This window comes from Gobio gobio, assembly GCF_949357685.1.
Source record: "Gobio gobio genome assembly, chromosome: 5".
In the NCBI taxonomy this organism is placed as follows: domain Eukaryota; kingdom Metazoa; phylum Chordata; class Actinopteri; order Cypriniformes; family Gobionidae; genus Gobio; species Gobio gobio.
In genome coordinates, this window is record NC_137101.1 from 52,018,077 (window position 1) to 52,044,042 (window position 25,966).

Here is a 25,966-nt window from a genome sequence, read left to right on the forward strand (position 1 = left end):
AATTCTGGCATTGTCAGAAGATTTGAGGCGCAATCCTGCAGTGTGACTTCTCCTAGGATGACCGTCAAATCAAGAACCAATAGGAGCGCAGAACCTGATGACGCATTTTGTGCGACAATATTAAAACACAACAGGGAACATGTTGAAAAGAGTCAGGTGAATGAAAAATGCCACCGCTTGTTTTTGTTGTTTGTTGAACGCTACGATTGGCCGTTCCTCAATATGCGTTCTTGTCTGTACTTGTGTTCTCATGGACTTGTGAAACGTCATCAGTCGCTGCCCAAGTCCTGTTCCAATTCAAAGTTCACATCTAGCCATAGACAAGTATAGTTAAAATCCCCGGATGTGTCCTTGATCCGCTCCTTCGAGAGGAGACTTTAGACGACAGACCGATATCCCAGAATGCATCTTGCATCAACGGACGCGACGGTCAATAATGGCGGAGGAGAAAATCCACAACTGTAAGAATATTTTGCGCAATACTACAGTTGTTGTTTCATGAAATGTAGTTTTAAGAGTTTTTGAGGCGAGAAATAGTTTTTAGTTTAGAATACCTATAGTTATAGACTACCTATTCAACGTAAACATTGTACTAGAGCTCAGCGTTGTATTTTTGACCAAATTGTTTGCTTGTCTTTATTTCATTTTTGTATCAACTTCTTTTAGAGTTGTATTACAGTTCATTAAAAGCTATATATTTATTCAAGGGACTACTGAGGAAATTCAGGCCCTCATAGAATGGCGGGTGGCTAACGAAAGCCTTTTTACTGGGAGGCGCAACTCCTCCATAAGCGGATGGGAGTATTGATTCTGAGTGCTTCTTGTATTATTGCCTGTATGTCTAGGAAGCCTAGGGGCCAGATTTGGCTAGTCTTCATCCACAATTCATATGTTATTGAAGTGGCAGTGTGTCACTCTTTATGGTTTTGTTTTGCCCAGGCACTTCATTTCCAGTTCTGGTCTGGCCATAAGTGCAAAACAGGCAAAAAAAGAAGTGGAGCAATTTAAAAGACAAATACAAGGTAATCTGTCTCTCTACTTTCTGATATATGCTGAAAGAACCTTCCTTAGATTCATGTAAAGACTAACCTGCAATATATGAAACCTTACACGGATGCAGTTGCACTTGTATTAAAAGTTTACTTTGAGACTGTGAATTTCTGAAGGTTGTAGAGGCCATGCATTATATTTTGTTCTCTCATGATCATGGCTTAGTTTTCTCATCTCCACATAAAACAAAATGTATTAATATTTCATTACATGCAATGTTTTTATTAGTCAAGTTGGACAGCTTTCTGAGCAAAACAAACATGTGATTTGATGACATCAATTACTGCTTTATTTATTCAGAAACAGAAGTAGCTTATTTTTATTTATTTTTTACAGTATTTTTATTCTTCATTAGTCTACAGCACATATAGCGGTCCTAGCATAAGATACAGAATGTAATTAGTGCTGTTAGAGAATGTATCAGGTGTTTTATGTTGAGATCTTGAGGAAACCAGATGGTAATGCATGGCTTCTGTAATAAATACACATACATTTTAAGTTTCACCCCATTTTCAGGAACTTAGGAACCCACCCACAGGAAAAGGGGTAGAGGCTGGCAGTGGTACAGTGCTGTGGATGCTGCACTCAATTAGTCCGCCTCTGGTTGTTGCAGCTCACCTGACTGCCACTACAGGTGGCTCGGTCAGCACACCGGCTTCTACCCCTTCTGAAGAAGCCAGGAGCAGCCAGCAGCCTAGAAAAAGGTCTAGGAACAGCGAGGCACTTCTGGACTTTATGAAAGAGCAGGCAGAGAGGGGAGAGGAGAGGGAGAGACGAGCAGTGGAGAGAGAAGAGGAGAGAGAAAGAGCTGCAACTGCCAGAGCTGAGAGACATCTCTATCTATTTGAAAAACTTGTTGAAAAATTATAAATAAAATTATAAAGTTGAGTAATTCAACTCATGCAATTCTTTCTTGAAAGTAACAGTGTATTTTATGTATTTAAAGTGACGTGATGTGTAGCCAAGTATGGTGTCCAGTACTCTGAATTTGTGCGCTGCATTTCACCCATCCAAGTACACACACAGAGCAGTGAGTATTTAACACACACACACACACACACCATGAACACACATTTGGAGCTGTGGGCATACATTTTTGGAGCACCCCCACAATTTACAGCAAAGGATTATATTCAATACAATGTCTGTCAGTTATAAACAAAAATGTATTACATTATCCAGAAGAACATGAATTAATGTAAATTATCATTAATTAATAATGAAATTATCATATATAAATAATGGTCACATTTAGTCAAATCTTTCTATACAATATATGATGTAATGTTTTAACTGTTACAATTATGTTTATGTTAACACTGTAAGGCAAGGCAAGGCAAGGTAAGGTAAATGAACTTGACTACATCTGGAGGTTTTCTGTCTAGATGTAGTCATGTTCATCCAGACACGCAGGCAGTTCTTCAGGAGCAGAAAGCTGAGCAGCAAGACGTCCACGGAGACGGTTCCCAGACCGGTCCCTCTCATCTGCTGCTGCATTACCCGTGTCATCCTCACTGTCATCTTGTCCCTGGCTTTCCTCCTCCTCCATGAGATCATCTGCTGCCACACAGATGTTGTGGAGGATGCAGCAGGCACCAATCACCTTCGGGCCAAATAGAGGCTTTATCTCCAGAGCCCGCAGGAAAATGCCACGCCAGCGCGTCTTTAACATGCCAAAGGTGCGCTCGATAATGTTCCTCGCCCTGGCATGATGACTGTTGTACCGCGCTTCAACTTGGCCTGTTGATTAAAAATCATGTAGAAAATGTGTGGTGCATTTCAAAGTCATGAAAGTAATAATTTACTGTGTCTTCTGTGTGTGTGTTTTTCTTACCTACGACAGGCTGGCGGTATGGTGTCATGATTGCAACAGGATGCTGCAGGCACGGGTATCCACCATCTCCCAAAAGGAAGTATCCAGCTGGTGGATACAGAGCCTGTTGGTACATTGGTGATCTGCGCAGGACAAGGGCATCATGTACAGAGCCTGGATTGCCAATGTACACATCTATAAATGTGCCCATGGCATCACAGGTACCCTGCAGTATGATGGAAGGAAAGAGTTTCCTGTTAATGTAGCATATCTTTTGTGGCTCTGCAGGAGGAAGAATCCTGATGTGGCACCCATCGATGGCACCAGCTGTACGGCGGAATGCCTCATGACCAGCAAGGCGAGCAAAGCCAGCCCCCACCTCCTCCATCGCCTCTGGTTTTGGGAAATTAATAACTTTGTGGAGGATAGTCATCTTTTCCTCCACAATGTTGTGGACGGTCCTGCAAACTGTTGTAAGTGACATGCTGAAGGTGTCTGAAGTGACCCTGTAGGATGCTCCACAGGCAAGCCAGTAAACTGTAACCAGCACTTCAATTTCATGGCTCCATCCATGGGCTTTTTTACGGGGCAGTACCTGGACCAGCATGCTGATGCTGTTCCTGGAGAGCCTGAAGGCTGGTTTCAAATCCGCTCCAGATAAAAACTTGATCAGGATAGGTACCTGGTCATTGATCCGAGTGTACTTTTGAATGGGACTTTGTTCCTGTTTATACAAAAACTATTTTTAGAATGTATTTTACAATATTGTTGCTGTATTATGTATTTATTATATATTTGTTTTTTTACTGTCAAAAATATTCAACTGCATTCTGAACATATTGTCTGAAAATTGTCGAAGTCTGCCAGTATTAAATTTCCCTCCAACATTTAATCTGTTTGGTGAGGTACTTGCCTATACATAAAGGTTTCTGTTTGTTCATTTATTGATAAGCAATATAAGATCACACTTCTCTTCCCAGAGTCAACAAGTTATTGTAATCTATTTATGAAGACATGAAATGTCCTGTTTGTTTTAAAGCATAAATGTGGTGTTTGCGCATAGCTATGGAAGCAAATTAGAGACATAATTATTTGAAATTTAACAGCCACTGAATACTTAGTTTTGAAATATTTTAGTTTTAAAAACTTTTATCTGAACTTCTTTTGCTCTGAATTCACCCCTTTGAAATTATTTTACTTTGGAAACCATTCGAATTTACCTCTCAACCTGAATTTCGATTAATATTTTTCAATGCTCACAAATTCAGATACAAAAAAAAAAAAAATCAACTTGCAGAATTTCAGATAAAATAGATTCAGGTTGATTAAATTTGATTGCTCAAATTCAGATCTCAAATTTCAAGTTCATATTTTTCAAAGAAAACTTCAGTTTAATTCGACTGCTCAAATTCAGATCGAAAAATTCAAGTTAAATATTCAGACGGTAACATCCGGGCTACCCAGGATAGGAAAAACAGTTGATAGAGGTGTGCGATACCGCTAGATTTGGTATCGATCCGATACCAAGTAAATACAGGGCCAGTATCGCCGATACCGATACCAATACCGATACTTTTTAATAATTAAGGTGGATGCGTCTTCAACCTAAATCTTAAAGAATTTTCATGACTTTTAATTTGTTTTTGTGATTTGCATTTTGGGTTATTAATCAGTACTACAAAAGCTTTTGTTCAGAAACAATTTTTGGTTACTTCTGCTTTATTTAAATAAACAAAGTTACAAAATTATTATTCAAGTAGCATGTTAACAAAAAAAATGTTTCTCCTCTTTAGTGCACTTCAAAATAAATATAAAAAATGTAAAATAAATTCTCCCTGTAAGATATGAGAATAAAATAACGTTTCTCCTCTTTAGTGCACTTTTCAGGATTTGAAAAAAAAAAATCATAATGTTTGTACAAATTAGTTGTATTGCCACTGTATTTTAAAGACTTTCTACAAATGGTACAAGTCGCTGTTGTCTCATTTTCGGCCTGAAAATACATACAACGCTCCTCTTTCTCTCTGATGCCATTCTCCGTCTCTGACTGACTAGAAATGCGCGCGCGCCTGACTGCTGGTGGTGCGGCGCGCTAGTGGTGAGTCACGTGACGGTACAACACAGGAGAGAGGGGGAGAGCAGTGTCGACACGAGCAGCACTCTTGGGAGGAGGATTACAGAGAGCTTGCAATGCTCTGCTCTTTGACAGCAGCAGCATTTTGACAAACTCAGTCAGGTCGCAAAACGAGAGAAACTGAAACTTAAGTATCGATATTTTCACGTTGGTATCGATCAATACCGATACCAACGTTGGTATCGATATTATCGATATTAGTATCGATCTGCCCACCTCTAACAGTTGAGCGCCTATCAGAGCACGACGACCTGTCTGTCGTGATGACTCGTGATCCAATCATCCAAGAAGACGATCGGCACGGAGGGTATTAAGATGTCTTCCAGGGGAAATGAAGTAAGTTTGCTGTTTATGTACAATCAGACTCAGGGCTCGACAGAAGTATGTTGTTGCTAATTATGTTTTGGAACCATATGCTATGGTTTGTGTGAATCGTCTCTCTTTGTAGACAGTCAGCTAGGTAACACGTTATAAGCTAACGTTAACGTTACTGAGAATGAGCGCTCAATGCGTGCTCTAATAACACACACACACACACACACACACACACACACACACACACACTCTGGACGCTCGTGGTGTTTTCAGCGTTTCACTGTATGAGGACATGATGTAGGCTACATATGAACTTCATGACAAAGCTGCTATGAGAGTCAGTTCACGAGAATCTCACCAATTCTTTTGATAAAACTATCGTCATTCATTTGTATCATATAAACACAGAACTAGTGTCTTTACGACAACCTGTCAAAATAAAAGTTCGGTATCGCGAGGAAATTATAACAGAAATATATTGCGATTACACAGTAGAGTAGAGTATAGTCTACTTCAAGTAACTTTAGGCATAATAATACAGTAGTTTATTAAAACACACAGAAACTCAAATGTCTATAACCCACCGAAATAAAGGTCTGGTCTAACTCAAAGAAATTATGAAAGAAATTGCACAGTAAAATGTACTTTAAAATAATAATAATAATAATAATTTAAGATACTTTAAAAAAAAAAAGGAATATCACACAAGTTTTCATACAGGTTTTAATTCAAACAGTAAACTTGCCAAAACATTAACACCGTTTTTTCCCCCCAAAAAACACAATTTCTACAATTTAATTTGTATTTTGTGCCTATAATGTTTAAAAAAAAATGTTGTGTGTGAAAATTGTCAGCTGAATACGGTGTATCACGGTATACTCACTACAAAAAACTAGACTACTACACCACTGAGTATAACGTAACGTTACAGCGGGCTATTTGTCATATAAACAGCTCTCTATGCAGATTACACTGTAGCTTTAACATCAGTCGTATGGTCAGTGGGTTTAAACCTTTTTTTCTCTCTTGTGATGTTATTTTGTATTTTCTGTATGATGTTTGTGTTGACAGGGTACTAGTCGTGCTGAGCTGTTACGATCAGCCAGGCACTTAATGTCTAGGGCTGTAATCTCCCAGTCGATTAGTCGATTATTGGTCGATACGTTCTGGCTCGACCAAAATTTTGATTGGTCGATTTTTTTCAGCGTTCATTTCATTAGTTTTTGCCGCGTTCATTTCATCAGTTTTGCTGCGCCGCGTTCATTTAATCAGGTGGAAAGCACTAATTGGTAATGGGGGTGTTTTCAGAGCACCCCTGTTTCACAGGTATGAGTCTGCCTTCAGAACACCCCCATTGTTTTCACTTCTTTTGGATTGGCCCAACCAACTGGCGAAGAGAAGTCTCTCGCCGGTCCTTTGTTTTTCATTCCCGCTGGCTCGAACGCACACCCATAGCGGTAAACTTGAGGAACGCCCATCAACATACACATGAGGGGAAGCGTCACAACACCACGCTTCAGTCGTGCCGCAAAAGTGGATCTGTACTGTCCGTTTTGCCGCGTTCATTTCATCAGTTTTGCCGCGTTCATTTCATCAGTTTTGCCGCGCCGCGTTCATTTCAACAGGTGGAAAACACTAATTGCTAATGGGGGTGTTTTCAGAGCACCCTGTTTCACAGGTATGAGTCTGCCTTCAGAACACCCCCATTGTTTTCACTTTTGGATTAGCCCAACCCACTGGAGAAGAGAGACAGATTGAAGAAGGCTAGTTTTCTGTAACTTATATTATTTATTTAATTGTGAGAGCGTTTTTTCTGCTCTTGATCTGGCTTGTTTAATAAATATTCCTTTTTTATTAAAGTGGACGTGCCTTTTGTGTTTAAGAGTAAAAGCTTTAAGTTAATAGTCTCTTCATGTCTCAGTCGCTCAGCTGAGCTCCTAACGTTCGAGCTGCACAGAGCGGCTGAAATTATACTGTCTGTCAGTAATTATAATACATATGACAAAAACAATTGTCTAAATTATGTTGCATATTCCTCAAAAGTTCTTGTGATAATATCTAGTTGACAATAGTACTATATTTTGGGAAGTCATAGGCTATGATATTGCACAGGTGCACGTGATGCGACGCTGTCAGAGCTGACAGACTCGTGTGTCAGACTCATTTCAGTGCAAAATAATCAGCTCAAAAACGATTTAATATACTGCAAATAGCCTACTAGTTTTTTATGTTTATTTATAATTAATTTATGCAGACAACAAGGCTACCAAGTACTGCGCACAGTGCGCAGCTAATTAATTAAACTTTTTTTTTCCTAACGTCATTTTTAGTCGATTTTTAGTCGAAAATTTCAGGACTCCAGTCGACCAAGATTTTCTTTGGTTGATTACAGCCCTATTAATGTCCTTATTGACCGAATCTGAAAGGGGAGGATGTGCAGCCAGTAACGTTAGTGATGTTCCTTGCAGCAGTCAGGATATAAGGTTAAGTGTTTAAAAAACATTTTTAAATCTGTTCACATGGATATTTTTCAAATCTGTGATTAATGATTATTTTTGGTTACTATACTGCAGGGAACGGAGGCAAATAGGCCAAAATGAGAGGTCAGGCAATCAGCCACCAAAACATTCTATTCAGATGGAACAGAGGCAAATAGGCCCAATTGAGAGGTCAGGCAATCAGCCACCAAAACCTTCTATTCAGATGCACACCTGTATATATGACAGAAAGAGTAGATAACCACACACTCTTCGCACACAGCTTTATTAATAGGATTTTTTCATACCTTTTTGACATTTCACCAGGGTATATGGTGTTATGGTATTTCTGTTCAAGAAACTGCTTTATTTGTTACATAAGAGCTACTATGATACATTTATTGAATACTAAACATTATTTTAATTTTCTAAATTATTTTCATTATTTGTAGCAACCTATCATTTGATCCATTTTGTTTAATCCACAGCATCACCTGATGAATTGACTGACCTGTTGAAATTCTGGACAGGGTGGGAGATTATGCCAAGGAATAACCTATCCATTGAGGTAGTTAAAGGCAGCTTCCCAACAGCCTCCACCTGTTTTGAGACCCTGCGAATCCCAGGACATTACAAGGACTATGCATCCTTTAAAAATGACATCCTGGCTTGTATTGGCACTTGCCAAACAGGATTTGGTCTTGTATAGGGACAAAGCAGTGGTGAATAACGCCATATGTTAATGTTAAATGTTTAAATGATTGCATATTAATATGCTAAATTACGAATATAAAGTTCATTGTTTTTTGATGGATATATACAGTATAGGGGTTTGAATAATTGTATTAATTGGCATGCAGCCTGCTAGCAATAGCAATGTAGCAACTTCAAAGTTAACGTCCTTTTAAAAAAAGTTAAGGAAAGTTAAGTGTTATTTTAGTAATGTAAAAATGCAGTTAAGCACAGAAATATTTGGATGAAGTGTATTTTTATATTTTGTTGCCGCTGCTGTTCTCAGATTGCTTCATCAGTGTTTGTCTGCGAGTTACTTATAATAAATGTATCATTGTGTTCATGACAGATCCATCAGTGTTTTCATTACATAAAAATTCATCATTGATTGACATTTATTATTTCAGATTAGAATGATGGAAACTCTTAGATTAACTCATATGATGCCTGTTGTATTTAGCTGTGCTTAACATCTTATGCAGGAATGCATCTGTCTCCAGAGTGAATGTTCAATGCCTAGAACAAATCCACTATAACCTTTGTTGCTTTTGCAAACATGCTTTTCCAATCTTTGGTACCAAATAACTTCTATAAAGACATGACACTGATTATCTTTAGGTTTATCTGTGCTTTTAAGGGTCATTTGACTGCAATTAAGCAACAGTTTTCAGTCTGATTTACTTCATAACGTCCTAAATATGAAAATAGTGCATGTTTAATCCACCGGTTATACAAGAAAAATATGTATATTGTGATGCAGGGTCAGTTTGATTTTCAGTACAACTCATGTACTGATTAATTTGTGGGGCGTTTGCTCAAATAGACACATTAGCAGCTGCTACCAGTCTTAAAGGGTTTTTATTGCCAGTTTAATTAAGTTGTTTACATCTGTACAGTATAAAGGCCTGTTCATAAAACAAAACAATTATAAGAAATGCCTAAAATGTATTTATGTCCTGTAAATGTTGGTAGTTCGCTTGCCCTGAGTTTCAAACAGAACAGAAACAAGGGGGACATGCGTGTGTCTCTCAGTTTTCAGATAGAACATGCTCACAAAATTGAACAGCAGCAACATAGATATCACAGCCAAAGGACTGGGATATAGCTCTTGGGTCAACAACTTCTCTTAAAGCTGCCATTTGTCCATCAGTCAGTGGGCTTTCTGTGTCTGGGACGATGACACTGGAGTAGCCATCAGCAGTAAGTCCACTGTTTTCCCACTCAATGTGAGGAATATCCATACCCTATCAAAGCAAAATAGAAAAACCTTACTTGTTTGCAGTATTATTTATCCTAATGGCTTTATGGCACTTACTGTAACCTACACTTTTGTAAACCACTTTGCTAAATATTTATTAACTTAAAGGAATACTTGACCGATTAGCGTAAGGCTTTGTATCCGTAGTATCTCGATAGTATTTTCAAACGAATGTGCGTCGTTTCCTCATATTCCTTTGCGATGAGAACTTCTCGTCGCAGTGGGATATGAGGGACCGACGCACTTTTGTTCGAAAACACTACCAGGATACTACGGATACAAAGTTTAATGCTGATCAGTGAAGTATTCCTTTAAGGCCAGCCTTTGGTAAGGGAGTATTGACAAACGTGCATTGTCTTCATAACTAACGTTTGCAAGCAAAAATGTATACTATTGAAAGCATTCAAGTTGTACATTTGGTACATACCTCCATATTTTCTGGGCCTTGAATTGGGTGATGGATTCGGCCCAGCTCCCACAGCTGATTAGGGGTCATCATATGGCCTTCTGTTCTTATTGGATGATTGTCCCAGCCACAGCGGAAAGTGTCCAGGGAATCTTGCAGCCGTGGCAGGAACACATAATGGCAACAGAGGTGGTGTGTAGCATTGGCGATGTTGAGGAAGCCCTCTTCTTCAAGGTAGTGGAGAACATCATAGTAGATGTTTGTGACAGCTACCCACAGGTCTCTCCAAAGCCTCTCGATTCTGGAAAATAGGAACCTTTAAACTTATGTACAGGGAAAATTCATCAGATTGTTCAATGCATAATTGTGTTTTTCTTTATCTACTTTATTTGCTTAGAAGAAGAAACCATGTTTAATGGAATATAATGTCACTGCATTCTATCAAAACAGAAGTGACATACAGATGTAATTCCAGACCCATTGCCCAGCAAAAAACTAACTTATTTTTTTGCAGCAAGAAAAAGGCTGTTGAATTTGCAAGGAGGTTGCTATTCAGTACCCTTTAACTGACAGCAGCTTCCACTGGAGACTTTCAGCTCACACTCCTCAAATAGTTGTCCTGCTGCAAGCTGATATACTGTATTTTTAGCAAATAATAATGTTCTTGCATGGCAGCAGTGAGGTGGTATCTTTCAGCTAGCATTATCTGAAGTTTTGGACTGACCGTTGATTGTGAACACTCTTGCCGGATATGAAGCTGCCCCTTCCAGTGCCACGGACTGTAAACATGAGGCGTGCAATGTCTACATTTTCCACACCCTGATCAGCCCGTACCCTTGAAACAGAGTAACATTTACAAGAGTTATTTTTTTATATACATCTCAACAAAACATTAATGTGGAACATGATGCAGGCTTTTAACTTAGTTATAAAGGGTACCCCATTATATCTATATAGATTTTAACAACAAAAAAAAAGATCTATACAGTCACAACAATAACTGAAATTGTCTCGGTTACTAACATAACCTCGGTTCTCTCTAGAAGCGGGAACGAGTGTTGCGTAAGCTAGCTTATCCGAGCCCGGTATTTATAGCCATAAGCCACGCCTATTTCGGTGGGACATGACCTGCCAAGGTGCTGACATCACTGGCGGCTCGTCGATAGGTTGCCGCAGAGCAGCCAATGGGCGCGCGAGCCAGCTCACCTAGGTCTGCTTGCTGCTGCAATGTGTTGACAAGAAATGAAAAATTATGGATAATTTCCATAATAGGTTTTCCCGTACAACACGAGAGTACTCTCGAAAGACAACCTGTATAAATGGCTCCTGAAGTACCGCATGATCTTTATACAATTTATACAAATATAGAAACAGTGTTTTAGGAAAATACCACATTATTTCAAAGAGGTTTAAAACCATTCAAGCATGACTGTAAAACTTAAACATTCCTAAGTAAAATACTTACCTAAGAGGGAAACCAAACTTCTCCACAGATTCTTCGAAGAATGCCAGGGATGTTGCAGCAAGGTTGTTGGAAGCTGCACCAAGATACATAATCTGCAGTACAATGCAGTTTTACTGCTTGGATGAAACACAAATGTATATAAGAATGACAAATGTGTACTGTGTATTTATCACTGAATACTGTGCTTACCTTCCGTGAAAAGCCATCTATGCCACCAAAGATGACAATGTTGTAGCTGTAGGAAAACACACATACAAAAAAGATAAATATAACTTAGAGAAAATGTTAGTTGTTTGCTTTTTCACAGGTAAGCTTTTGAAAAAACATCTGAATTTTAACAACTGCAAAATTAAATACAGCAATTTCTAAAACCCTGGATTATTACTGTCATTTTTAGAAGCAATCAAAAAGTAATTTAGTATGTCAAAGCACTATTAAATAAAGATGGTATGCTGAATAGGCCTATACAAAAGTATAATTATTTGATTACAATATTATCTTACAGTTTTTAATTAATCTGTCCTTTGTCAATAAAAGGACTTTAAAAACTTACCGGATTAGTTTATGATTTGTATCAATGTGCATCAAGGATAGCCCGCTGTAACGTTACGTTATACTCAGTGGTGTAGTAGTCTAGTTTTTTGTAGTGAGTATACCGTGATACACCGTATTCAGCTGACAATTTTCACACACAACATTTTTTTTTTTAAACATTATAGGCACAAAATACAAATTAAATTTTAGAAATTGTGTTTTTTGGGGGGAAAAAACGGTGTTAATGTTTTGGCAAGTTTACTGTTTGAATTAAAACCTGTATGAAAACTTGTGTGATATTCCTTTTTTTTTCAAAAGTATCTTAAATTATTATTATTATTATTATTTTAAAGTACATTTTACTGTGCAATTTCTTTCATAATTTCTTTGAGTTAGACCGGACCTTTATTTCGGTGGGTTATAGACATTTGAGTTTCTGTGTGTTTTAATAAACTACTGTATTATTATGCCTAAAGTTACTTGAAGTAGACTATACTCTACTCTACTGTGTAATCGCAATATATTTCTGTTATAATTTCCTCGCGATACCGAACTTTTATTTTGACAGGTTGTCGTAAAGACACTAGTTCTGTGTGTATATGATACAAATGAATGACGATAGTTTTATCAAAAGAATTGGTGAGATTCTCGTGAACTGACTCTCATAGCAGCTCTGTCATGAAGTTCATATGTAGCCTACATCATGTCCTCATACAGTGAAACGCTGAAAACACCAAGAGCGTCCAGAGTGTGTGTGTGTGTGTGTGTGTGTGTGTGTGTGTGTGTGTGTGTGTGTGTGTGTGTGTGTGTGTGTGTGTGTGTGTGTGTGTGTGTGTGTGTGTGTGTGTGTGTTATTAGAGCACGCATTGAGCGCTCATTCTCAGTAACGTTAGCTTAAAACGTGTTACCTAGCTGACTGTCTACAAAGAGAGACGATTCACACAAACCATAGCTATGTGTTCCAAACATAATTAGCAACAACATACTTCTGTCGAGCCCTGAGTCTGATTGTACATAAACAGCAAACTTACTTCATTTCCCCTGGAAGACATCTTAATACCCTCCGTGCCGATCGTCTTCTTGGATGATTGGATCACGAGTCATCACGACAGACAGGTCGTCGTGCTCTGATAGGCGCTCAACTGTTTTTCCTATCCTGGGTAGCCCGGATGTTACCGTCTGAATATTTAACTTGAATTTTTCGATCTGAATTTGAGCAGTCGAATTAAACTGAAGTTTTCTTTGAAAAATATGAAATTGAAATTTGAGATCTGAATTTGAGCAATCAAATTTAATCAACCTGAATCTATTTTATCTGAAATTCTGCAAGTTGATTTTTTTTTTTGTATCTGAATTTGTGAGCATTGAAAAATATTAATCGAAATTCAGGTTGAGAGGTAAATTCGAATGGTTTCCAAAGTAAAATAATTTCAAAGGGGTGAATTCAGAGCAAAAGAAGTTCAGATAAAAGTTTTTAAAACTAAAATATTTCAAAACTAAGTATTCAGTGGCTGTTAAATTTCAAATAATTATGTCTCTAATTTGCTTCCATAGCTGGTACAGGCAAGGGGGAAGTCACTCCCCTATACAGTTTGCTTCTGTGAAAAGGACAGAACAAAAAACAAAAATAGAATAGAATAGATCAGCCATTGCGTAAAAAAAGAAAGAACACACAGTCATTGCATAAAAATAGTATGTACACGCATCTGCAGGCATGCATACTATCTGTCATTGTATTGAGTCATTTAATATCGGGGTTCATATTGCACATAATTTTTTTGCAGCATTGAGGGTGGTTATTGCAGATTGAGTCTATTTGCCCTTGCTTTAATTGATCTGTACCGCCTGCGTACAAACTCTTGAAGGGTCAAGCCAAACATCACTTGTCTCTTCATCAGACACATATCCTTCAAGAATGATTTTATGTTCAATATTAAAATAAGAATTAATGATAATCAAGTTATAACCATTTCCTACATTTGATAAATCAGTTCTCTATATTCAAGGAGTGATTTTGAATATTGTAGTGTTTTAGTTGCTCTGTGCTTTTGAATCCACATTCTTTAGGTGCTGCTCTGAGTCTGTGTCAAGACGTGCTGACAGGCAAATGTCCTTGGTGTTTGAAGTGAGAAGAGCTCAGCATGTGTTAACTGTATGTCTTCCTAAAGCGACCCCCGAGGTCATCTATGTTACAGCTATGTGACTCTTTTGGGGACTCAGAGAAATGTACCTCTCTGATATACTTTTCTTTCTTTATAGAATAGAATAAAGTCACTTCTGTACTAAATGTAGTATCAGCATGTTTTGGGGAAGTGCTTTGTTGATAGTTAGTTAAGATGTCCCGACCTTGATGGAAACTGGTATTCTCTGGAGTATTGTGTGTGTGCGTTGTATGATTTGTGCAGATTCAGTATTGGATATGGGCCTTCCATGCCAGACCTTTAGACGCTTTTCTGTGACCTCCGAGGTCACTGGAGACTAATCTGGGCCTGGGCGACATCAAGTCTACGCATTTTTAGAGATATATGCTCCTATCTGTCTACGTGTGGAAAGTTGCTTACGTTGCATGTTGTTAGAACCAATCAGAATCATTCCACATGGCAGTAATGACGTGTCTAGACCTTGAAAACAGTATAACTGTTCAGAAAATTGTATGTATGTTAGACGGAGGCGGGGAGACTGTTGGAGGGAGCGCGGCCTACAAACTCCTCTTGAGCTGGCTTCTGCTGATGAAACTGCAAACTATTCTTCAGTAAAATTTTTCTTTAATTAATCTGACTCCTGACTCCTGGTCTTCATTTTTCACTACAGGTCCTGGGTCCTAAGCTGTTACCCCAACACTCTTTTACTAGAGTAAGATAATGAAGTAAGAACAATTTGAATCTGTTTTCATTTTGATATACACATTTACATTAATGCCAAATGCACTGAAATTACATAAATTTCTCAGAATTTAAACAAACATTATATGAATTTAAATAGACATGTGCGACTTTTGATCATCCTATATGTTCACATTATCAGCAAAACTGCATGAATTTGAGTTGAAGGGTTTGAAATGAACAAAATACAGTAACAGTAACAATACAAACCTGACTCCTTCTACCAGCCTTCTTTCGGTCGGGCTGAGATGATCACCATCTTATTCACCAGACCAGGTTTAACACCCTGCAATGAAACCAAACATGTTTTAGTCAAAGTTAACCTAACATCCATTAATGAAATTGTTAGCGGTAAGTTACCATGGTTCTTGGTTTGTGCCACCTCTGCTCCGTCTCTGTGCAGCTGTGCACCGATGGCACGGCCTTGAACTCAAGCTGCGAATAATGTGCGATTTGGTACAAAAGAGCTGCCACGTGGTTGCACAGGGCAGTGCCAGCCACACGTACATGTACAGCTTTCGAGCGTCACAGGTTTTGAATCCCTCAGAACAATACACATGTGTTAGAGATAGAAAAATGACCAGTTGCAATATCAATTTAAGGTTACAGGTGCAGTGAGCGAAACTTTAATTATTAATTCAACTAACCCCATGTCCCCATGATTGACTTTCCCTATATTCTCCTGAGTACCCCATAAAAAGGTGTTGGACAACAGCTTTTGTAAACTAATGTGAACATACACCTAAACATGCACAAAATTCATCCAGAATCACTTAACTAACTTATAACACAGTCTTGAATACAGTTTGAGAACTGATTTGAACTGTAATAAACTGTAATTAGCCTAGGCTGGAGACTTATAAGAAGAAATGAGAAAATAAATGACAAAAGTGAGACACTATAAAAGTGCAACTTATGTGTAGTAGGCCTAGTCTATTAGCCTACTTTATTATGCATAATTTTAACCAATAGTCCAATTTTATGATTATGCTCACTGTACTCATTTACTTAAAGAGTGAAGTAGGAGCAAAGAAAGTAGAGTAGTAAGAGAACTCTGAACTAAATCTAGTTTCTGTGAGATTTACTTTCTTCCTTTTTTCCCCAATACTGGGTCAGATCACATCGAACAAATGTGACAATACACATTATGAAAAATATAGCCTGTAGTTGTTAGGTAGGCTAGTTGAGTATTTTTTTAGTCATCATTTAATTCAAAGCAATGCCATGATTCACAGAAACTTGATTTGAGTAGCTCTTTATCATGAACCTGATCTAACCTGCGTGATCCCTTACACTTGGACTGTGAGACTTTTTTCGTTTCTCCATACTTCTGAAGCACTCAGCCCTAACAGTAATCTCTCCTGCTGGACACTTGTTTGAAACTCAGATTAACACCGGGGTTAATATATTATATTGTACACAAATAACACATTAAATACATGAAACACAAGCACTGCTGTTACCGTTAGTTAGTTGCTACTAGGCATGTGCTGGTATCAAATTGTCATGTTAATTGCTGAAGCTTTTATCACGGTATTATCACCATATTGAAATTCGTTGCAAAAAAGTGTTGTCATACCATAACAGGTTTAATCACTTTCTTATAACAAAAAGAACCAAACATTTAAATTCTATAAAGCAATACACACAAATGTATAAAGTAAACAAAATAATTATAAAGAACAATAGGTAACACTTTAAGGTCTCACTCGTTATTAGTGCATTAATATTAACAAAGAGCGAATAGCTACAATTTTACAGTTATTATTCTTTGATAATGTTAGTTAAAAAAGCAACTGTTATTTACTGTTAGCTCAGGTCCATTAAATAATAGTTACAACTTTTGATTTTAATAATGTGTTATTATTTTGCTGAAATGTACATTTAACTAAGATAAATAAATGTTTTAGAAGTATTTTTCATTGTCAGTTTGTTAATGAATGAACTAATGTTAAATAATGGAGCCTTTTTGTAAAGTGTGTGACTGAACAACTGTCAGAACATATTCAAACAATATCTAGGGAACGTAATTTAGTCTAGATTAAAATATAAAATGTTTAAGTTTGAAAATGAATAGCCTTAAGTCTTTAAGTATTAGGTTATGTGATGAGCACCGTATCATTTTGTTTACGAGGGTTACCGGGGAAACGGCTGCATTTCTGCTGTTCCGTCAGCGCCCTCTGCTGTCAGAGAGTGAATGTGCACTTCAGCGTCTCCTGCACTCGTTCCGCCATGTGCTCGGGTCATGCACAGTCTGTTTACATCAGTGCGCGTTTCTCTTTGACATGTTGTTCATTTTAAACGGTTGATGGGTAAAGTATTCTTAATATGCATTCTAAAAATCGGAGTAATTTGAAATAAATAATTATTCACAGTATTTTGAACTGCCCACGATAACAATATTGTGGATGTTCATTATTGCGGTATATCGTATTACCGTTTACCGGCACATGTCTAGTTGCTACGTTAATGTAGGAAAACAGACATGCTAAGTGCTAATAAAAACATTGTAAACTTACCTTCGTAGTTGTTTATGTAGTTCGTCACATACAGTTTGAAACCCTTGTTCTTCATCGCCGCCGATGTTGAAGAGTTCAGAGCTATGATGCGACTTACGTCGTTTAAATTCATCTGAGGTAAATCCTGAAGTGACCGGGTGAAAAACACTGCCATATTGTCGGCTTCACTGATGAACAATCAGCGAACAATACACGAGCGCTAACACACCGGAAGTAAAGGAGCCGGTTTAGCTGTGAAGCGGAAGGTCGTGTCATATACGCTATTGTTCTGTATGAGGTGGGGGTGGTGTTCTTTTGAGTTAGTATATCGCACATCGCCACCTACTTGTCTGGATGTTCATTCATTCTTTTTCATGTGAAAGTAACCTAATGGCCATAGAGAATTTAACAGTATATAATGGTAATTAAAATATTTGTCTTTAGTCAAAATTGTGAGCTGATTTTATTTACTAAATGTAGTAAACAGTTGCGCAGAGAACATGTTTGTGAAGGAGTGATCTGAGGTTAAATAGTTACATTGAATATTGCTGTTGAACCTTGTGTTCTTCAGAAAAAGACCTTTTGAACCTTAAAGAACACATGTATGATTGTAAGAAGTTTTACAGTTTCAGAAATTGAATTAAATTGTTTTATTGCATGGTAAAATTGGAAATGAGAATCTTTAAATAAGTTACAACAACATACTATAAATCAAGGTGTAACAATTACAGTGACTGAACATAAGTTTGTACATGAACATGAAGTTAAAGTGTAACAATTACAGTGACTGAACAAAAGTTTGTATATGAACATGAAATTAAAGTGTAACCATTACAGTGACTGAACAAAAGTTTGTAATCATTGCAACCTATTCTAATTGTACTTATTAAAGAAAAAGAAAAAAACATAATCATGAATTAGACTGTTTGTTTTTGTCTGTCGTGTAAAGCTTAAAGGGATAGTTTACCCACAAATGTAAATTTTCTCATGTCCTCACCTTTGTGTTCTAAACCTGCATGTGTTTTTTTTCCAGTTGAACGCAAAGAAGATGGTTTGAAAAATGCTGATAACCAAACAGTTGACGCCCCCATTGAAAATAAATACTTTGGACTTTGACTACTGCTGATTGTTTGGTTACCAGCATTTTTCAAACGGAGTTCGCCAGAAGAAACAAACGTATGCATGTTTGGAATAACATAAGGGTGAGTAAATCATGAGAATTGTAATTGCTGGGTGAACTATCCGTTTAATATGGTATGTCATGGCTAGTCTTTAAGTCGTGTTTGTTTTGGATCTATGGTTTGAGGTGCAGCTGGCCTTTTTTCACCTGGGTTTGTTTTTATGGATGTCGAAGGTAATGAGACCGTATCTGTGATTGAGCAAAGTTCAGTTTCACAAATTGCTTTCTTGATTTCCATTACATGGTTGTCATTTGTGTAATTAACACTTACAGGCCCACAGGTCAGAAGATACTCCTCTATGTCCTGTGCTTCAAGAAAGGTCATGTCTTTTTCTTTGTGAGGAAACTTTGTCAGGACAGAATTTGGGATGGCTAGTGACAGCTCTCCCTCTCCCATTTAAAAAATCAGCGCTCCATTACATTTTGTGAGGTAGCTGGACTGTTTTCTGAGAATTTTGCAGGTGTTGCACCTGTGGAAGTTCTCTTTAATGTTGATTGATTGCTGTGTACTGTGACACTTGGGACATGGTGATTTATGGTGATTATGCTGCCTTCAACTGCGTGTGTTTCTTTGAGTTTCAAAATCGTTTGTGTTTGATGTGTTGGGCAATGTGATCGGTGTGCTGCTCCGGGTGGTTGTCAGTGTGGTTTTGCCATTAATTTGTGAACACGTACGTTTTACCCAACTGTACATGATATTTGACCATCCCACAAGGACAGTTGAATTGTCCCCGTTTGGTCTCCAATTTGGCAGGACTTGACCTCGCTTTCGGAGTCCCGAACGGTGACCATGGTGCTTGCCCCATCAATGCTGCAAACCGTTGCTAGAAGTTTCGAGATCTCTAAAGAAGATTAAATGGTTAATAAATGTTGTTTTTTTTTACATAAAATTATTTACATTACATGATTTGAGCAAAGCTAATGTTTTACATTTTTTATTTATTATACAATTTTTTTTTATTTCAATCGACCGAAGAAATACAGCTGTTCAACATTGCATTCACGACTGCAGGTAAGCGCAGCTTTAGCCTGACTCGAGATTATAACACCGTTATTTTTGTCTGTAGGTCTGTCAGTCCACACAGAGGCACTTGCAAAACACAGCTGGCCCGATAGCTTCAATACTGAATAGCTACATTATATTTCTCAACAATGAGGTAAAGTCGCTGTTTTTGTAGCAGCTTCAATACTGAATAGCTACATTAACCTATTTTACTACATTAGATACATTAACCTTTTTTACCTCTCAACAATGAGGAGGTAAAGTCGCTGTTTTTGTAGCAAAACTCACAGCTTCATTGTTTCTAGAGAGAGAGTGACGCACAGTAATTTACACAACTTAATTACTAAAAAAAATGGCCATATTTGAGGGAAAAGAAGAAAAAAAACTAGAGTAATTTGCATCACTGATAGCTATAGCTGTCGGTCATTTAACATTTCTATCGTAAAACATATTAAATGATTTGCAACTTCCATCTCACCTCACTTTCTTTCAACTGAAGCTTCGTGCTGGTGTAAACCCCACCTACCCCACCAGCCTAAATATGTAACTTTTAAACATTTTTGTCATCCTAACATCAAAACAATATAGGACATCAAAAAAAAGATATATTATTTTTTGTGTGTAACTGTCTCTGGTATAATAAACATACATGTTTCAATTTCAGACACTTTTTAATGATACCAAAAAGAGCTCTAGGAGAACAGAAGAAGGAGGATCAAAAAGGAACACCAACATGTAGAGACGGATTCTCTCTGGCAGCCTGTAACAGTGAAAAACATGGCGAAAAGTTAGGACTTCGATTTAAGAAACAAATACGACAACAAATACATTTTAACTGTTTCCTTTAACCAGATCAAGGGTTTCAGTCTTTTGACATCTGTAAAGAATGATCGACTTTTACATACGCATTGCTGCCAGCCTGCCACATACAGAGACGAGCGAAATGTTTGAATTTGCATGGTGGTAACTCATAGGGTTTTTTTTTTTTATCCACTTCGTTATTTTTGGCTTGGAATTTCGTTTGTTGGAAATATAAACTGAATTTAGAAATGCTTTTGAAATTAAAAACTTTACATTTAATAAACAAAATATATTTTTTAAATGAAGTGGAGTGCAAAATAATCTGTTCCCCGAGTCCACGGCCTTTGCTATTATTGTGAGTAAAAGTAGACAGTTTACTGTTTATAATTATATCTTGTACTTAGCCTATCCATATGCCTAAAAATGACAGAGTATTGTGAGTTGTTTCCGCTGTCATAAAGGAAAACAATCCATCAGAAGGCGACTACGACTTCGTCAGACAGAGGGTTAAAGAAAAATATTTAGTTTCATGGTTAGGATATGTTTAAATATTATTATTTAAATTTCATATGTTGATTATGAAAAATGAGCAGCATGAGTAAGGCACATAATAAAATGCGCATATGTCTGGGGACATGTTTTGATCACTTCATTGAATTTTGTTTTCTAGAAAGTCTTTCTTTAAAATTAATTTCATTTTGCATAAATTGTATTTTAATTTTGATCAATATTTAATCACCTATTTGGCTGTATATTTAATAAATAAGAATCAAACCAAGATCATTGGGAATGGCTTGAGGTGCGTAAATGGGCTGTTTCTGCTGCCTTTGAGTAAGGCTGCAACTGTAGTCTTTCTGTTTTAATACATTTCTTGATATTAGGCTAACAGAATTTTGAACTGAATTTAGAAATACTTTTGAGTATTAGCCATTTCTACCTCAACCTCTGTGATCTGTGTCAGGGCACCATTCCTAAGAACTGACACTACAAGAAAAAATTATAAGAAAAAACTATCAAGAGAGGGAAGTACCAATTGTACCCACTACCAATGTCCCCAATCAACATATCAGCTACAATAATGTATGGGGTGCATACCATTTATATTACAAAGATACATTTGTGTAAAAATAAAACCCCTCACCCTCTCTTCAACTTGTTCTATTATAAAAACAACTCCCACAACCATCTTTTTTCCTAACCCAAACATTTTCCTAATCTTACCTTTAGTTAGCCCATAAATCTATTCTATCTATATTAATGGGATTGTTACTGCTAGTAAAACTTACACAGTAGTATTTCACGCACTGGTCGTGACTTGATGCCAGTCTTCTGTCCTCTCCCACACCAATTTAGTTGTGTGGCGAGTTCAGGAGTAAAGACCTTCCTGCACACTCGCCACACAGTTTCCCCCAGTTATGGACAGCTTTGCAATCTGTTATGAAATACAGAATTAAAGCAAATGTTACTGCAGAAATCTAAATCCTATTTTCTGTCACATGTCTTGTTAGTTTGGAACACCCTAAGTTCAATCCTCCTGCTTGGATGTGTACAGGCCAACAAACAATTGACTCAACTAATCAACTCCACATGTTTGATGTTTTGATGTTGCTTACCCAGTGTATACACATCTCAAAGTATTAGAGGACATACCACATGTTTCTTAAAATCCCGATCTTGACAAAGTCTTTCATCACAGCTGTTAAGCTCGTCTAATGTGGAGATTGGAAGAAAGTGGTCGTATTGAGTGCTTTGGGGTTGTTGGTTTTGAGCCCTGTTTTGTTGGAGTGACTGCACAACGGCTGTTAAATGGTCCATCTTTAGGTGAAGCTCCCCTAGCTGTTCCAGGACAATCCTTTCCACTGCTGTTAGAACAGCAAAAAATTATATTATTAAGCGTATCCTAAAAAGTAGGGTAAAAAAGCAGTTTACCTACATCAAGAGCAAGATGTGACCAAACATACCAGTGCAGTTAGTTGGCATGAGTTGATGCGTGTTAGGAAGGCGATATCTTGGATCTAGGGAAAGAAGGATATGTCACATTCAGTGGAACATGCAGATGTTGTGGAACTCAAACTTATAACCTCAAACACTGGAGGTGGCTGTGCTAATAATTATGCCACAGCCACTTGCCTGCTGTTTGCTGCCATGTCTCTTAGAGGCACAGCGAGGGGTCTCACCGTATAGTTGTCCATCATTCCATTTGTTTGATAGTCTTTAATGTCTGTATTTGTAATAGTTATCACAGTAGCAGACATGCATGCAGTGGCCAAGTGAGGAACATGTAAAACACCCCCAGCAAGCTTTATGTTTAACACAATGCAGTCAGGCAGATAACATTCTCCAAGCTCATCCATCAGATTGCCAAAAAATAGAAAGGGGATTCATCAATTCACAGACATGTTTCCACTGCTCCAGTTTTACACCACTCACTCCACCTTGCCTCAAAATATCTATGAATGTCCTATGTAAACATCAGAAAACAGTGAAAAATAAAGAATAGACGTGTTCTACTCCATCTTTAGTAGAAGGTAGTATTGGTGAAAATAAAATATTATTATATTAAATAGCTTACATTCAGGAAAGCCCAGCCCTTCATCTGGCAATGGAGTTGGACACCGTGCCTCCACATTGTCTGGCCTAAAACTAACTGTTGTTACTTGGAAATAAATAAAATGGCTGTTTAGTGAAAGAATCCTAAATAATCTATTAACTCTGCACATGTTAGGTTAAGTTCAAACGCCTTCTGGCTATAATCTCTAAGATGCTTACGTTCAGTGTAAGCTGGCCTCTCTGGTCTGGCCTCAAATTCTTGCCTCAAATTTGATGGCATGCCTTCGAATAAGAAATAATTTATTGATGTTAGTCACACGTCTCACAAATATAATCAGAAATGATTGAGTCAGGGAATTTTTCAGATACACCATATCTTCACTATGTCATCTCTCTTACATTGAGAAGAGTCAAAATTGCTGTGTTGCCAGTCTGGAATAGGGCTATGGTCACTCTTGGAGGACACTGGTCGGGGCTGTGAAATCATTGTTATGAAATTAAAATATTACAAAAATATTAGACTAGAATGTCTTGGTCACCGGAAGCCTTTTGTACATTCTTCCAGATACACCATATCTTCACTAAGTCATCTCTCTTACGTTGAGAAGAGTCGTTGTTACTGGGTTCCCAGATTGGAACTGCGCCACGGTCGCTGTTGGAGGACACTGGTCGGGGCTGTGAAATCATTGTCATGAAATGAAAATATTACAAAAATATTAGACTAGAATGTCTTGGTCACCGGAAGTCTTTTGTACATTCTTCCAGATACACCATATCTTCACTAAGTCATCTCTCTTACGTTGAGAAGAGTCGATGTTACTGGGTTGCCAGATTGGAACTGCGCCACGGTCCCTGTTGGAGGACACTGGTCGGGGCTGTGAAATCACTGTTATGAAAATAAAATATTACAAAAAGATAAAGCTAACATGTCACCGCAAGTCTTTTGTGAAATTTTCACATTATATAATCACTATGCATACCTGCCAACACTCCTGATTTTCATGGGAGTATTGGATGTGTGTTTTGGATGTGTGAGGTTGTGTTTTTGGTAATGTTCTTCCTCTGATGGAAATGATGATGTTGATGATGTTGATGATGGTGATCTGAGATGTTTTGGTCTAAGTAAATAATATATTAGACTTTTTTTCATGCATGATACAGTTAAAACTCTGGCTAAAATGATGATTATTTCATATTCAACAAAGAAATATGTGCTTACTTCCTTCGTTGTCGTTCAGGTGTAAATTCTTGTTCTTTGTCTGTGTTTGAGTCCGATGTCACACATGACCTTTCACACGTTTCTCTTATTTTGTCAATTGAATCTGTAAGCAAAATTTAGCATGTTAATTATATTAGTTTATTATTATATTATATTAATTAAATAGGTAGATGTAGTGATAGTATTTGACAATATCAGAACAACCCCTAAGAAATAGAAGTATACTTCATGTTCATTTTATGAAGTATACTTAAATAAAATTCAAGTATATTTTGTAGTAATTGTTCATGTCACATACTTTTTCCACAAGCACTATGAGTTTTTTTTGGTTGTTCTCAATAAAGACATGAAATATCAGAATTTCTTTGTGTAATTAATTTTAGACACATGTTTGTCAATACTCTTGACTTAGATGAAGATCAGACCACATTTTATTACAAACTTATTCAGAAAACCATGAAATTCCAGAAGGTTCACAACTAAGATTATATAACTAAGAATAAAAACTTTATTCTTAGTTTTTATAAACTCTGCTATTTTATTATCATCACTTCGTCTCCTGTCAGGTATGTTCTCTGGCTTTCTCAGTCAAAGACAAGACTTGGAAAAATACTGTGAAAAATGAATCAGTGAGTTGATTCAGCAGTTTGATTCGCCAAAGTCACGTGATTTCAGCAGTTTGGCGGTTTGACACGCAATCCGAATCATGATTCGACTCGCTGATTCATAACGCTTCGAAGCTTCATGAGGCCGTGTTTTGAAATCGTCATCACTTTAAGTCGTTATTTAGGGGTTTTTTTGTGCACAAAAACAATTGTCGTCGCTTCATAAAGTTATTTTAGAAGCACTGTAGTGAGATGGACTTTGTAACGACGTCTTTAGTAGCTTTTAAGGGTCTTGAGAGTGTAAAGTGCATTGTGCCAATGGAGGCCTTTCTGAGCCATCGGATTTACACTAAAATATCTTCATTTGTGTTCTGAAGATGAACGGAGGTCTTACGGGTGTCCAATGACATGAGGGGAAGTCATTAATAGGGTTGGGAACCGAGAACCGGTTCTTATGCAGAACCGATAATGATTTTTTAAAAATACCAGAACCACACGAAATTCCTAAGTTTCAGTTCCGAAAACGGTTCTGGTGCAATGTGTGTGCGAAACGCTGGGAGCGTATCCTTTAATAGCGAGCGACAGCTCACCTCATCATGAATATTAATTATGTTGCCTGCCGCTTTCAGGAGTGCAACCAATTAACGCAGTTCAGCACTGAAAGCCCTCGCGCTACACATTCACGGTTTTGCGTCAGATATTTTCGCATGGTGAAGAGAAAGTCACAGGATTCATTTCCAAAGAATGAATGACGATGAAGCAAAATGTATCACATGTGAAAAGTTAATAACATGCAAAGGAGGCTGCACTAGCAATTTGACAAAACATTTGCAACAGCACGGAATCAACCTCAAAACATGTAATGTTTTCAACAGTTTAAGGAAGACTGCTGCACTTTGCACGTCCCCATTGCCAGGTAGGAATTCATACACGGGTAAATGTTATTTCAGTAGTAATAAACTACTACTATAGAATATCAAATATATATATATATATATATATATATATATATATATATATATATATATATATATATATATATAT